We start from the raw sequence: 16,140 nt of genomic DNA on the forward strand, positions 1-16,140 counted from the left end.
TTTATTTGTATTATGTATGAGCACACTGTTGCTGTTTTCAGACACACCAGAAGAGGGCATTGGATCCCCATTACAGATGGTTGTGAGCCACCATGTGGTTCCTGGGAATTGAACTCAGGACCTCTGGAAGAGCAGTCAGCGCTCTTAACCACGGAACCATCGCTCCAGCCTGGGTTTTGATTTTAAAACAAAGACTCAATGTAGCCCTGGCTTGACTGGAACATGTATGTAGACCAGGCTGGTTTTAAATCCACACAAATCCACTGTCTTCTGAGTAGCAGAATTAAAGGCATGTGACATCATGACCAGCTATCCCATTTTATTTAAAAAATATTAATTTAGTTTTATTTTGTGTGTATGGGTGTTTTGCCCATATATATGTTTGTGGACCGTGTGTAGGCCAGAAGAGGGTGTCAGATCCCTTGGAACTGTACCTGTGGGTCATTGTGAGCTGCTTGCTATGTGGATGCTGGGATTCAAACATGAGTCCTCTGAAGACCTCTTAAGCACTGAGCACACACTATCAATAAACTCACTATCAAATAAACAATAATCTTTATTTTCATATATGTGTATGTTTATGGGTGTGTGGGAGGGCGCCCATATAGTCCAAGAGGGTGTCAGATGTCCTGGAGCTACAATTACAGGCAGTTGTGAGCTAACAAAAGTGGGTGCTGAGGTTTTAACTATGGAAACACCTCTCCAGCCCCACCCCTTTTTTTCTCAACTAGCCCAGGATGACCTCAAACTTGGCATCTAGCAAGACTGACCTTGAGCTGACCTTGATCCTCTCGTTCTCCATCTTTGGGGATGGGATTACATGTGTGCACTCCATGCTCGGCTTATAGGATGCTGGGGATCTAACGAGGGCTCGGTGAGTGCTGGGCAAGCATTCTACTGACTGAGCTGCATCCCCGCTGCATCCGCAGCCTGTACGTTTGCCACCTGAGGCACTCAACACAATGCCAGCTCTTGCACATCTTGAGGTGCCCCACTCGGGTGCTGGACACTAACCCTTATTTCCTCTGGTAGAACAGGAAGTACTCTTAACTGCTGAGCCACCTCCCCAGATAGATCTATTTATATTTATACATAAATAAATTTTATTACTAAAGACAAAACAGCTTGAAAAATAGAAACCTTCTGGCTCCGCGGTTAGGAGCGTGGGCTGCTCTTTCAGAGGACCTGGGTTGGGTTCCCAGCACAGTCTTGGAAGCTCACCACCCTCTGTAACTGTTGTCCCAGGGGACTGAACACCCTTTTCTGGCCTCCTCAGGCACAAGATGCATGTAGTGCACAGACAAATGTCCTCAGGCAAAACTCACATACACATAAGATAAAAAATAAAGGAAACTGGGGTAGGACATCCACATGGAGACAGGGGGTGGGGAGGAGGTATGGGATGTGGAACAGCCGGAGGGTGGATGGATGGGAGAATAAAATATGGAGTGTGAAAAAAATAATTAATTAACTAATTAAAAATAAAGGAAACAAGCTTTTAAAAAGTAAAAGAAACCCTCACACCCCCATACCTCTGTATGCCTACTTATCTTCCCAGTGGTTAGGTTTGCTTTGGTAGTTCATGTAATTGTTTTAATAACTTCATTTATTCCCATTACGTCTTTAAGTTGACTTCTAAAGTAATGAGATTAATTATGGCGGTGTCACCTGTAGATGCTATCGTGCCTTGTTCCTGCCCATCTCTCTCCACTACTGCCCCCCCCCACTGTTTTAATTTTCATTTCTGATGCTGTAATAAAGTTGCCTAACAGAAGGCAACTTATAAGTGAAGGGAGTGTAGTCTACTTATTATTCCAGGGCTTTGGGGGGAAATTGAGGCAGGATCTCAAGCAGCCAGCCACCTCGGTAGTCAAGAGCAAAGAGAAAATAAACTTGGGTCCCTGCTTGTTCACTCTTCAACTACTCAGCTTCTCCACCCACACAGTTCAGGGGCCCTGCCTAGGGGATGGTGCTGCCCACAATGGGCTCGGTCTTCCTATACAAATTAACCATCAAGGGAGTCCCCAACAGACATGTACCTGTGGAGAACTTCTCATGAAGACTCTCTTCCCAAGGAAAACAAGATTGTGTCAAGTTTATGGTTAACTAACCAGCACATGCACACCCATCCACCCGCACACTCACTGCCCTTCTTCATCTGAAATACTACTACCCTCTGTTTTTATGTCGCATGCATCCCATTACCCTTCCCTAGTCCTAATTTCTTAAGGCCTACTTTTTACTTCCATGTAGAAACACACACACACACACACACACACACACACACTTAAATTTAGATTCTACTTATGAGAGAAAACATGCAGTGGTTGTCATTCTGAGTCCGTCTCATTTTGAAGCATAACATAATAATCCCCAGTTCTGTGCATTTTCCCACCAGTGCCTTGATTTTACTTTTTTAAATGGACTAGCAGTATCCCATGGTGTATAGACACCACATCTTATTTGTCCATCATCTGTTGTTGGCAGGATATTTCACTGAATTTTTTTTGTACACTCACTTTGAAAGCAGTTATCCCCCACATTTTCTCATTGCTGAGAGAATACCTGACAAAATCAACTCAGGGAAGGAAGGGTCTATTTTAGTTCATGGTGTGGGGGGTAGATCAAGTTCATCATGGCAGGGGTATGAGGCATCTGGTCCCATTGTGTCAGGAGTCAGGAAGCAAAGAGAGATGAGCCCTGTGGCCAGCTTGCCTTCTGATATTACTCATTCTGGGATTCCAGCTATCAGGTGGATCTATCAAGGATCTTCCCGCCTCAATAAATTCAATCTAGAAACTCCCTTGCAGAGGTTGGTGACACACAAAGAAAGAGTTTTGTCTACTAGATCCTGTCAGGCTGACAGTCAGCACTGACCATCACACATGGTTTGTACTATATCCACAGTTATAAGAGCATTGTTACCAATTATTGCTTCAAAGAGGAATTCTTTCCACATTAGCTTTTGCTCCTCCTTCACATAGGCCTGGTCCCTCGGCCTACAGGAACCTGTTTTCTGTCTCTGTTAGATTTCCCTATTCTGGCAATTTCACACAAAAGAAATGTGACAAAGATGAGCACCAGGACCACTCCTTGGCATCTGGATGCACCAACTCCTGCCATTCTCTGCCTTCCTCTCTTTGTCTTTCCTGGCTCTGATCCTGGCTCCGTGGAGAGGTAGAGTGTCCATGAGAACATTTACATGGTCATGTCACAGGTGACATTTTTTGGCCAAGTAAATAAGAAAGCAAGATTCTGGGGCTCAATGAGAGATGGCTCAGTGGTTAAGAACCCTGACTACTCTACCAGAGGTCCTGAGTTCAAATCCCAGCAATCACATGGTAGCTCACAACCATCTGTAATGAGATCTGATACCATCTTCTGGTGTGTCTGAAGACAGCTACAGTGTACTTACATATAACAAATAAATACATCTTTAAAACAACAAAAAAGCAAGATTCTGAAACTGATCTTCTACCATCAAAGGGGATGTGGGCATCACAGGTATGGGCATCACCTAGAAGCAGCTCTGGTGTGCAGATGCTATGACTATCCTGTCAGAACAAACAACCACCACTATTTTTATAATAAGGTGGAGATGAGAGCATACGTATATTGGTGTACAGAAATGTAGTAGCTTGAATGGAAATGCCGGCCCATATGCTCAGATATTTGAATGGTTAGTTCCCTAATCAGTGGGACTATTTAGGAAGGATCAATAGGTATGGCTTTGATAGAGAAGGTATATCACTGGGGTGGTATCTTAGTCAGGGTTTCTATTCCTGCACAAACATCATGACCAAGAAGCAAGTTGGGGAGGAAAGGGTTTATTGAGCTTACACTTCCACATTGCAGTTCATCACTAAAGGAAGTCAGGACTGGAACTGAAGCAGGTCAGGAAGCAGGAGCTGATGCAGAGGCCATGGAGGGATGTTTCTTACTGGCTTGCTTCCCCTGTCTTGTTCAGTTTGCTCTCTTATAGAACCCAAGAGCACCAGCCCAGGGATGGCACCACCCACAAGGGGCTCTCCCCACTTGATCACTAATTGAGACAATGCCCCACAGCTGGATCTCATGGAGGCACTTCCCCAACTAAAACTCCTTTCTCTGTGATAACTCCAGCCTGTGTCAAGTTGACACACAAAACTAGCCAGTACAGGTGGACTTTGAGGGAAAAAAAATGTCAGGCCCAGTTAGCACTATCTCTGTAGATCAAGATATAAGTTCTTAGAGCTGGAGAGATGACCCAGCAGTTAAGAGCACTGGCCGTTCTTCCAGAGGTCCTGAGTTCAATTCTCAGCAATCACTTGGTAGCTCATGGCCATCTACAATGCAATCTGATGCACTCACTCTTCTGGCATGCAGGTGTACATGCAGATAGAGTATGTATGCATATGCAATAAATAAAAACAAATCTTTAAAAAAAAAAAAGATGTAAACTCAGCTACTGCTACAAGGGCCATGTTTGTCTGCCACCATCATGCTCCCTGTCATGATGGCCATAAACTCACCCTTTGAACTGTAAGCAAAGGGCCAGTAGATGCTTTCTTCTGTAAGTTTCCTTAGTCATTGGGTCTCTTAACAACAGAAAAAGTAACTAAGACAAAGGGCCTTATAGAAAACTAAAGCAAGGGAATTTTTATGTCTTTCAAATGTGTGTGTGTGTGTGAGAGAGAGAGAGAGAGAGAGAGAGGGGGGGGGGCTTCTTCTCTGCTACAAAGCCCAACATAAAACACAATTCAACATCATTGGGGTGAGATGAGGGAGGGACAGAGCTATTTGGCATCAAGAGTGAAAAAAGATATTGTCCATGGGAAGGCAGTGTGAGGAGATCTGGGGAGCCATCTTTTCTGAAACCTCCCTGTTTGCTGAGTCCTGTGTGGCCATGTGGAAGGGGTGGCGTGACACAGTTCCCACCCCTGGAGCAGAGCTAGCCGGGTATGGGCCTCCACGAGTGTTGACAGTTGCTGTGGGCATAGGGCTTGTTTGTATAATAATGTACATAATTTACTTTATGTTCCTCTTTTGGGAAATACTTCCCCTGCAAAGGTTAATGACTTCAAGTTCAGGAGGTGAGAGTGTGTCTATGTCCTTAGCAAAAGTGGTAAATGCTGTGACCTTTAGAACAACACTTAAGGCTGTGGGAAAGAACTCTGAAATTATGAGTTCAAAAATATATAATTGCTCAACTAAGCATAATATGAATTATATGAGAGGCTTCATGGACCTAAAAGAACGGAGGCAGCTGCACTATGAGTCAGCTTGTCAGAAGGATACAAAAGTAAGCAGAAACAAAGGCAGACAGATTCCTGCATTCAAAGTCAACCTGGGACTGGGACAGAGTAAATTTAGGCCCAGGTGTCATGGGAATGATGAACTCAAAGACAGATCCCACCCAGCTAGCTTATTGTTTATGCTTACAAAGTCAAGCGGTCTCCGAATTCATTTGCATTGTTAAGAAAAATGTGCTTGTTGTCTTTTCAACAAGCTGGAGTCAGGGTTCATGGGATAATCAAAAGAAAACCTGGGGTGGACGATTAAATTGATATGTAAATAAAAGACTGGTTTTTGGTCTGTGAGAGCTGAGCTGTCTGGTGATTTTCAGAAAGCTGTCTTGAGCAGAACACAGGCTGTCAGCTCATACCTATGATTTGACTTCATGTCATTCTTTTTGCTGCTCCTAAACACTCCTTCCTCAGAACCCCTCTCCAAGCTGAGGTTAGTCCTTGGCATCTGCTGGTTCTGCTTTTCTGATCCAAGATGTGGATGTGGTCTCTCTCAAGAACACACCCATGTGGTTAGGGAACTTCTGAAAACTCATTGTTATTGTTTTGAGACAGTATTGTATGTAGCCTTAGTTGGCCTGGAACTCACAGTGTAGACCAGGCTGGCCTCAAACTCACAAAGATCCATCTGTCTCTGCCTCCTAAGTAGGGGGATTAAAAGCAGGTGCTACCACACCTAGTAGATTTTCTGAAGACACTTAGAGTCTAAGACTTAGCCCATAAAATCCACAAGTATTGGCATACAGAGGTGAGCCTGGTGGTGGTGAACATGCCTTTAACCTAGCACTTGGGAGGCAGAAGCAGGTGGATCTCCAAGTTTGAGAGTGGCCTACAGAGTGAGTTCTATATGGCCAGGGCTGCACAGAGAAACCCTGTCTCTTAAAAAACCAACCAGTCAACAAACAAAAGACAAAGATGAAATGTGAGTGAGGATGACTCATGTGGTCCTTAAAGCACTCTGTTCTATTGAAGAGACACCCTGGTTCTTCTTCCTAATTCCTTCACAAGGTTCAGGAGGCTTAGAAAACTGAGAGTCACAAAGTCACTTCCACAGGTTAGATACTTTCTAGAAAGAGGAGACTCTTCCTCAGAGCTGCCTTCCATTCGGGCACAGAGCTCCAGGAATGCACCTTGTAGGTTGTCACCCATGCTGGGATGGGCTTTTCAGAGATACAGCCTCCTTTGAGTCATTCATACTCCCCAGGAAGCTCATTGGTTCACCAAGCTGGCCTTCAGTGGCATGGTTTCTTAGGACTAACTGGAGTGAATAGAAATTGTTTCATATCTCTCCAGGGAAAACCACACAATCTTCTGTCCCTTTCTTCTTCTTTCCTTCCCTGCACATCCTAAGTGAGCATCCTCTATGTGTTGGGATCTGTCATCCTTTAGCATATGTATCCTCCCCATCACCAACACGCTAGCTCTAGCCCGGTATCTCCTTATGTAGATACTGCTCCACTGTGAGCAGACATGAGGCATGATTTATAACCCTTTTCGGGGAAGTATTACTGCTAACGGGCAGAGCCAATTTGTGCTTCCCAAGCGGGGAGGGCAAAATCAATTAATGACAAATATAAAATGGCCAGGCAGGTTTGATGGCAGAGAGTAGCCTAACATCTGGAGGTGATAAGAGATTTTCTGAAGCTGAACTAATAGAGAGATTGGAGGGGGGAAAAACCAGATCAATCCCATGTACAATGGACAGAGAATCCAGAGTAAACAGATAGCTGGCCTAGGGCTTCCTTCCATCTGAATGAGCCCCAAGATAAGGAAAAGGACAGGCCACCCACATGTCCATCCAACATAGGTATTTGCTTATGGACTCATTAACTGACGTGTCTGCATAGAGGTGAAAAGATACTTGTCAAACAGAAGCCAAGGGGAGAGGATGAGGCCCACATGCTCCAGGTTTGTGTTCTGTATGAGAAAGGGTAGGAGAGAGGAGGGGCCACCTTAATGACCTACTTAATAGAACCAAGTGGCTGAAGTGCTGAGTTGAAGGTGAGGATGCTGGGGCTCCTGGATGTTTCCTTACAGTGGTACTGTAGGAGTACATTTTATGTGGGACAGATGGTACAGGTCTATATGAGTCTTTATTTATCTGACAGGTCAATCTCATATGAGGCCCATCTTGCTGTGACCAGAAGTGAGAATGTGAGATAGTGAGGGATGATTTGAAAGGATTCTCCAATTTAAAAAGCAGCCATGCATGTTGCTGATGTTTTATATGCAAAAATGATTTGTTTGCATAAATGTATGTATACCATATGCGTGCCTGGTGCTGGAAAAGAGTGTTGGATCCCCTAGAACTGGAGTCACAGATGGTTGTAAGACCTGTGCTGGATGGTATTATGTGAACTTGACACAAGCTAAAGTCATTTGAGAGGAAGGAACCACAACTGAGAAAATGCCTCCATAAAATGGGACTGTGGGAAAGCTAGCAGGGCATTTTCTTAATTAGTGATTGGTGGAGAAGGGCCCACCCCATTATTGGTGGTAGCACCCTGGGCTGATTGCCCTAATTTTTATAAAAAGCAGGATGAACAAGACCTGTGGAGCAAGCCAGTAAGCAGCATTTCTCCATGGCCTCTGCATCAGCTTCTGCTTCCAGGTTCCTGCCCTGTCTGGATTTCTATCCTGACTTTGTTCAGTGATGAACAGTGATGTGAGAGTATAAGCCAAATAAACCCTTTCCTTCCCAAGTTGCTTTTGGTCACGATGTTACGTTATAGCAATAGTAACCCTAACTAAGACAACCACCATGTGGATGCTGAGAATTGAACCCAGGTCTCAGCAAATGCAGCCAGTCCTCTTAATTGCTGAGTCGTCTCCACAGAGATGATCTTGATCAATCAATATTGATCTTGATTAATCATTGCTGTTTTTTTCCTTTGGAAAGATCAGGGTATTTTTGTTCTTTGTTTGTTTTTTGTTTAACATAGAATCTGAACTCAACTGGAAGCATGGTTGGAGGTGGAGCTGGGATTGGGACAGCTCTTGTTTTCCACAGTTCAAGGCTCACTTAAACAACTCCATATCCATAACTCTGAAGCAGATGCCCCAGCCAACACTGGGCTCCCTCAGACCACATCTAAGATGGTGTGAGATTGTTCATCGGGCAAGTGATACCAGAAGACAGGACAGAGGACTCAGAGGAAGGCAGGGACAAGCGCAGATAAGCAGAGGGCTGCTGTTGACCCTTCTAGGACACCTGGGAGACTATAGAGTATACATTAGATTGGTCACAGAGAGTAAGGAAGCTGAGTGCTTACCTACCTACTATCTCTGTGCCTCACTGGATGGAGATTGCACCCAAAAACCCAACTGTTCTAACTTGCTTTCTATTGCTGTGATAAACAACACACACACACATACACACACACAAACTTGGGTAAGGAAAAGATTAATTTCCATTTACAGGTTACAATGCAGCATGAAGAGAAACCAGGGCAGGAATCTGGAGACAGAAACAGCATCATAGACCATGGAGGAATGCTGCTCACTGGCTTCTCACACAGGCTGAGGTCCCAGCATTCAGCACTCTCTGCTGCCTGGCTACTGATGTGTGACCAGCTGCCTCAAGTCTCTTCTTCCCCACCACAATGGACAGTCTTTCCTGAAAATATCAGTCAAAATTAAAGTCCTCTTTCCTTGTCCTTTTGGTTGTGAGCCCAGCCTTTAACAAGAGTGCCATCTCTCCAGCCCAAATCCTCCATTCCTTAAAACGCTTTGGTCAAGTATTCTGTCATAGCAATGCCAGGTAGCTAGCTAAGACAGTAGATATTAGTATACTTTGTACAAACTAAGGAGCTTTGTTGCAACATTTCTATGCATGCTGATCATATCTGTTCATTGCCCATTCTTGCCTTCACTCTGCCCTTGTCCCCTCTTGTAAAAGTTTTGCTTCTACTTTCATGTTTTGAAAATATTTTGGAGACTCCTGGGTCTACCAAGTTTGCTGGAAAAAAATACAGTGCCAAACTCAGAAGCTCATGTGAGGTTAGTGATACACTTGTTTATAGTAAGAATAGTGGTAGAGAAGAAGCACTTACAAATTCATTAATTCAGTTCATAGGAAGGCAGACTCTGTCCCTTTGGGACAACTGGTAGACCTACACATGTGTTTCAAAAACAATTCTTCAATGAAAAAAGAGAATGGAACTGAGGCCCAAATGGAGCCTCTCCTGTGCCAGGAATGGTTCCTATAGATGTTACTGTTGGTCATGACTGGTCCTGACACCAGGGGGACACTTAGCAGTTTTCTAGCAAAGCACCTCAAATTTCATGGAACAGAACTAAGGGCAGACATATTTACTTTACTGTAAAAGCAATGCTGAAAAGATAAACCCAAAGATAGTTTAGAGAAATGATGACAGCACCGAGGGCTAGAGAGGGAATCAGGCTAGCCTGGGAAAGAGCTGGTTCTTGCTAGAAGGAGGGGAGGAAATGAAGCAAGAGAAGAACCAAAGCAACGTGCTCTGTCTAAAGATGGTCGTCTTTCGGGCTGGCACTGAGCCATGGAAAGCTGAAGCACAGCAGGGAGTCCTAGTGTGGCTGACATCTCCTTCTGTGCCCTCTGTAATTTACCCTGGGCCACAGGGTGCTAGCCACACAACTAGACCTCAAGGAAACCCTACCCTCTCTCACATTTCACACATACATGGTCAACTTCTGCTCTTCTCCGTGTACCATGACTTCTATATCAGTCCCTGGACACATGTCACAGAGCACTTCTGCATTCTCATATAGCCTAAATCCCTTGTATCCAACACCATGACCCATGCCTCCTTACATCAGGAGACTTGATGCCCTGTGTGCTTCCTCTCTGCATCCCACCCCTGTGCTCACATTCTAACCTACTCAGACAGCAGGCTTGACCTATCCTAACCTACCCCACCTCTTTTTATCAGGTTCTCCTGTGCATTTGTTTATGTTATCTCTAATTATAATGTAAGTCCTGTACTTGCTTGGACTTAGTCACCTACCTCGGTCATGGTGGATTGTCTTGTTTTTGTTTAAAGGACCAGATGAGTAAACCTAGTTCACATGTAAGGGACTACAAGATCGATGCCTATATTGCAAACACAGATATGTTGCATTAAAAGAAAGTCCTAGTCTGATCATCCTGTTTTCAATGGCATTCTTTGAGGCTGCTTCAATAGTTTTATATTCTTCAAATGAGTCTATTTTCCTTCTTCTTTGCAGATCTATACTCTTTCATTCATCCAGGGCCACACAGAGAAGTCACTTGTCACACATCAAAAGCATCAAGGAACTGTCGAGGATGTTTAAGGAACTCTGGCCCTGTCAAACATTGTGTGCACGGTAGTGCTTGGAGCCTTCCTAAGGCTGACCCCGCTTATCTCCCTTCTCCAAGAGATCAGTGTCCTGCACTGCCTGTTATATGAGGTCTAAAAGCTGTTGCTTTAAATATGTTGTGTAGTTTTAGCCATGTAAAGGAGAGTAAATTGGGTCCTATTGCCTACGGCTACAAACAGCAGACACAACCGGCTCTGAAGTACCTTGTAATAAGAAAGGAAAGTAAATTTTGCACTGAGAAATTCTAAGCTATATATGCACTGTCTGAGTCTTAATTCTTGTATTAGGATTCAACAATCATTGAAACAAATAATGCTATGTAACAAATGCTTCTATCTCAGTGTTTGCGGCAAGAAGTGTGTAGTTTCATGAGAACAGGCCTTGGAGTTAGCTATAACTGGCCTTGCTTGGGAAGCACTGATCCAGTCTCCAGGCTGGCTTGGCTTTGCTCTCTACATCTTCCAGGATATGGAATGTGAGGACAACAGCTATCATATGAATCTCACATCAATGGCGTGAAAGAAGCAAGCCTAACATTGCAAACACATGCCCAGCCTCTACGTGTGTCTCCAAAGCAGATCACAAAGCCAAGCTCACATTTACCATGTGTGGAAGGAGTTCTCATACTGAGTCTTTGTTAATGAAAGCTTTGGATGTAAATTCTATAAAGGCAGAGAAAATGAACCACCAGTTACTCAGTATCTCAGTTTCATGATCTCAGTTTCTAGAACTCCCTCTTTAAAAAAACAAAAACAAAAAAACAGTCACTGTTTTTCTTTAAGAAAATTAAAATATTATTAGCTGGGCAGTGGTGGTGCACACCTTTAATCACAGCACTCAGGAGGCAGGGGCAAGCTGATCTTTGTGTGTTTGAAGCTAGCCTAGTTCACAGTGTGTGTTTCAGGATAGCCAGGACTACATAGAGAAACCTTATCTCAAAAATCCAAAAATCCAAAAACAAACAAAAGATAATAAACAAACAAACAAATAATAAACAAATAAATAAAATACTACGATCACTATCGTGAGATGGCACCCAGTGTGTGTACGTGGATAAGCATGCCACCACACACCTGTGGGGATCAGAGGACAAGCAAGAATCAGCCCTCTTCCGTGTGGGCCCTGGAGCTCAATCTCAGGCCATCAGGGTTGGCAGCAAATGCCCTTAGTTGCTGAGCCATCTCTCTGGCCTCCAGAAAGCCCTTTTGTGAGAAAGCACTCCCCATGTTACTCTCCTCCTGAAGAGGGAATGGCAGAGGATGAATTATATCTGGAGTTGGACCAGGGTCACTGGCCAGGCCGCTTTCCAGGGAAGCCTTTTATCTCCACATTTGGACTCCTTGTGAACACTGAGGTACTAGAGCATCCTTTCAAAATGTTCACCTCTTCTTCCCATTTGCAGAGACCTTCGGGGAAAGGTTCACTGTGGTCCAGCCTGGGTATCCACTGAGAGTCCCAGCATCCACTGAGAGGTGTCAGGTAGGCTGATTGCCAGTGACATGTAGCAGGACCCCAAGTGGCCCTGAATTCCTGGCAGGCTGTGATCCTCTCTTCCTTGCTTCCTGTTCTTCCTGGGTGACTATTTCACACCCTATGTTGGGGACAGTACCACACATTTAAAAAGTCAACAGACCTTAGCAAGTTCTAGGAAGTGGAGGCGTCAAGGTGATCCGGGGACATAGATACCAATCATGAGGGACTCTGGCAAGTTCTGTGTTATCTCCAGGGACCCGAGTAAATACAGTTTTGTGTGAATCTGTATTTACATCTTGTGGAATCATGAAGAGCCTTCTAAAATCAGGTTGTAAAGGCTGTGTTTGGTTTTTACCTCAAACTACTAGCTTTAGTAGAGAGTTAACTGTGAACGGTAGGGCTAAAAGGACCTTGAGCAGCCTCCATCCCTGTTAGGACTCAATCATTAATCCACAGGGAGGCAGAAAGAGTGACTACAGCCAAGAAGCAGGTATGGGTTCTGGCTGTGGCACGCACAAAAGGGGGGGGCTGTTTAGTAAGCACTGTCTCTGCACCAGGAACATAGGAAGAAGGCAAGAAACAGGCCCTGGCTATTACGGAGCTCTGGTACTTCAGGTCTGTGGCACCTTAGGAAACCAGTCATGGAAAGGCAAGCCCAGTTTGGTTTGTGCCTCTGGTTCCTAACCATATAAGCCAGGCTATGGCTAAGAAGAGTCTTGTAGACCCACCTAGCTTCAAGATGCCTTTAGAGGAGAAAACTAACCAACCAACCAACCAAAACAAGAAGTCCATGTCACTGTATCACCTTCTCATTCTCTCCCCATGGTCACAAGTGCTTACACTTCTGGAACAGACCCACCACTCTGCCCGTTTTGTATGAGTGAGCAGAATGGCTGGTTGCCAAAGTCCACTGAAGGTTACTGTAGTCCCAAGGGGCTAGCGCTGTGTGTGACCCCCATTGTGGAATTTAGCAGATTGTTCTTTCTTATTTTAACATATTTTTAATTGATTGATCTGTTGATTGATTAAGTAATTAGTTTCAGAGCTGATCCTGTGCCACAGAGCTCCATATGCCAATACCATCAGGAGAGAGCTGGTCTCCCAGAAGTGATGACACACCAGTTAGCACAGGTAAGACCATCACTTCTGTTCAAATTCCTGGCCCAAGAGGGACCTCCTAGAGCCATCAGGACACGGGAATCAAGGAGCAGCCAGGGGCAGGATCCTTTGGGTTTCTGTCTGCACCCAGAGCTGACCCCGTGCCACAGCTCTCCACACCCAAATTCCTCCTGGAGAGAACTGGTCTCCCAGAGTCCCATGCATGTCATCAGATCACTGCGGACTAAGGCTGGTCTTCAATAGCAACAAAAACAACAGAAAGCCTACATACACGTGGAAGCTGAACAATGCCCTATTCAATGATAACTTGGTCAAGGAAGAAATATAAAGAAAAATTAAAAACTTTAGAATTTAATGAAAATGAAGGCACAACATACTCAAATTTATGGGACACAATGAAAGCAGTGCTAAAAGGAAAACTTTGAGCGCCTCTAAAAAGAAACTGGGCGGGGCAGTGGTGGCGCACGCCTGTAATCTCAGCACTCAGGGAGGCAGAGGCAGGCGGATTTCTGAGTTCGAGGCCAGCCTGGTCTACAGAGTGAGTTCCAGGACAGCCAGGGCTATACAGAGAAACCATGTCTCGAAAACAAAAAAAATCCAAGAGAGAGAGAGAGAGAGAGAGAGAGAGAGAGAGAGAAACTAGAGAGAGCAGAGAGTATACACTAACATCTTGACAGCACACCTGAAAGCTCTAGAACAAAAAGACACCCAAGAGGAGTAGCTGCCAGGAAATAATCAAACTCAGGGCTGAAATGAACCAAGTAGAAACAAAAAGAACTATACAAAGAATCAACAAAACCAGGAGCTGGTTCTTTGAGAAAATCAACAAGATAGATAAACCCTTAGGCAGACTAACCAGAGGGCACAGAGACAGTATCCAGATTAACAAAATCAGAAATGAAAAGGGAGATATAACAACAGAAACTGAGGAAATTCAAAAAATTATCAGATCCCACTACAAAAGCCTATACTCAACACAACTGGAAAATCTGGATAAAATGGACAATTTTCTAGACATGTACCAGATACCATCAGATAAACCATCTAAACAGTCCCATAATCCCTAAAGAAATAGAAGCAGTCATTAAATTCTCCCAACCAAAAAAAGCCCAGGATCAGATGGGTTTAGTGCAGAATTCTATCAGACCTTCAAAGAAGACCTAATACCAATACTCTTCAAACTATTCCACAAAATAGAAACAGAAGAAACATGACCCAGTTCATTCTATAAAGCCACAGTTATACTTTGTATTCTCCCTTGGAGATGGAATGGCTTCTGTCTAATCAGGTACCTGTCACAATTTCCTTTCATAGAGGACTTCATAAGAGGTTTTTTTTTTTTTCTACTTCTATCATGCTTAATGTTCCAAATAGATTTTAAAATCTGGTTGAGTGCATATTACTTTTAGCTTCAGAAGATATCATGTATATTTAAGAGGCATTTAACTATTATACATTATTTTGATGACTTAAAAATGTCAATACTGAGTCATATATTTTAAAATCAGTTTTATTAGTTTAATTAAAAATAAAAAGAGGGGCTGGAGAGATGGCTCAGCAGGTAAAAGCACCGACTGTTCTTCCAAAGGTCATGAGTTCAAATCCCAGCACCCACATGGTGGCTCACAACCATCCGTAAAGAGATCTGATGTCTAAAGACAGCTACAGTGTACTTGCATATAATAAATAAATCTTTAAAAAAAAATAAAAATAAAAAAAATAAAAAGAATTTAGCCAGGCAGTGGTGGTGCACGCCTTTAATCCCAGCACTTGGGAGGCAGAGGCAGGTGGATTTCTGAGTTTGAGGCCAGCCTGGTCTACAGAGTGAGTTCCAGAACAGCCAGGGCTACACAGAGAAACCCTGTCTCAAAAAACCAAAAAAAAAAAAAAAAAAAAAAAAAAAAAAAAAAAAAAAAGAAAAGAAAAGAAAAGAAAAAAGATTGTTGGTGTGTTCTTAGGAAAAAAAGTAATCAGTTAATTCATTTGTGTGTGTGTGTGTGTGTGTATGTGCATGCATGCGCGCCTACATGCCACAGTGTACATTAGAGGTCAAAAGACAATTTGTGGACATTGGCTCTCTCCTTTTATCATGAAGACACTAAGATGGAATCTGGGCTGTCAGGCTCGGCAGCAGCATCCCCACCAGTGTGGCTCACCTCATTGGCTCTTTTGTGTGTAGTCTTACCTGTCCTATCCCAACTCTAGGACAGGAAGGGAGCTGAGGCACATTCTAGCTCGTAAAGATTACAAGTTCCACTCTGAGGCAGCTGTTCAGACACCCCAGGACACACTCCATGCTCATGGGATCGAAATTCTGGGGAATGGCCCCGTAATTCTGGCACTCAGTGAGGGCCGAACCCCCGTTTCCTCTGTCCTCCAGTCCACGGACAGGAGTGGTCATACCTTGGGCCACCTCAGGCCTCAGGTGTGATGTTTCACCCGCATTGTTAACGAGCAGCCGGGGTTGTGGATTAGTTAATGCTGCTGTGGGAAGACAGCTGGGAGTCTGAGCCAGCTCCGCTCCTCTGACTCCCTGCAGATACCAGCGGGTGTCCTCGGAGGTTGAGGGTACACAGCAGAGCCCAGAGCACACAGTACTCGGGAACAAGGTTCCTCACATGAACAGACCACCATACAGCCTCATATCAATGGATCACCACCCAGCCCTGATGGCAGGTGCCAACTCTGGTGCATCCACTGTTCCAGCTAAGTGATGGAACTCGAGTAGCATGGGATTGACATGGTGGTGCATGTCACCCTGGAATGGAAGGTATCGTCACAGCCGATCATTAAAATGGGGCCAGGTCTGATCACTGAGGAAGGCCACCTTCCCGGCTGCCAGCTCTCCTGCCTGGCATGGCATGAAAGACTCTGGGGGACTTCATCTCTGAAGAGGTTCCCTAACCAAGGGAGGGCAGATGCTGCCTGTGACAGACACTGAGAG

Source organism: Apodemus sylvaticus, chromosome 8 (assembly GCF_947179515.1).
Source record: "Apodemus sylvaticus chromosome 8, mApoSyl1.1, whole genome shotgun sequence".
Classification (NCBI taxonomy): domain Eukaryota; kingdom Metazoa; phylum Chordata; class Mammalia; order Rodentia; family Muridae; genus Apodemus; species Apodemus sylvaticus.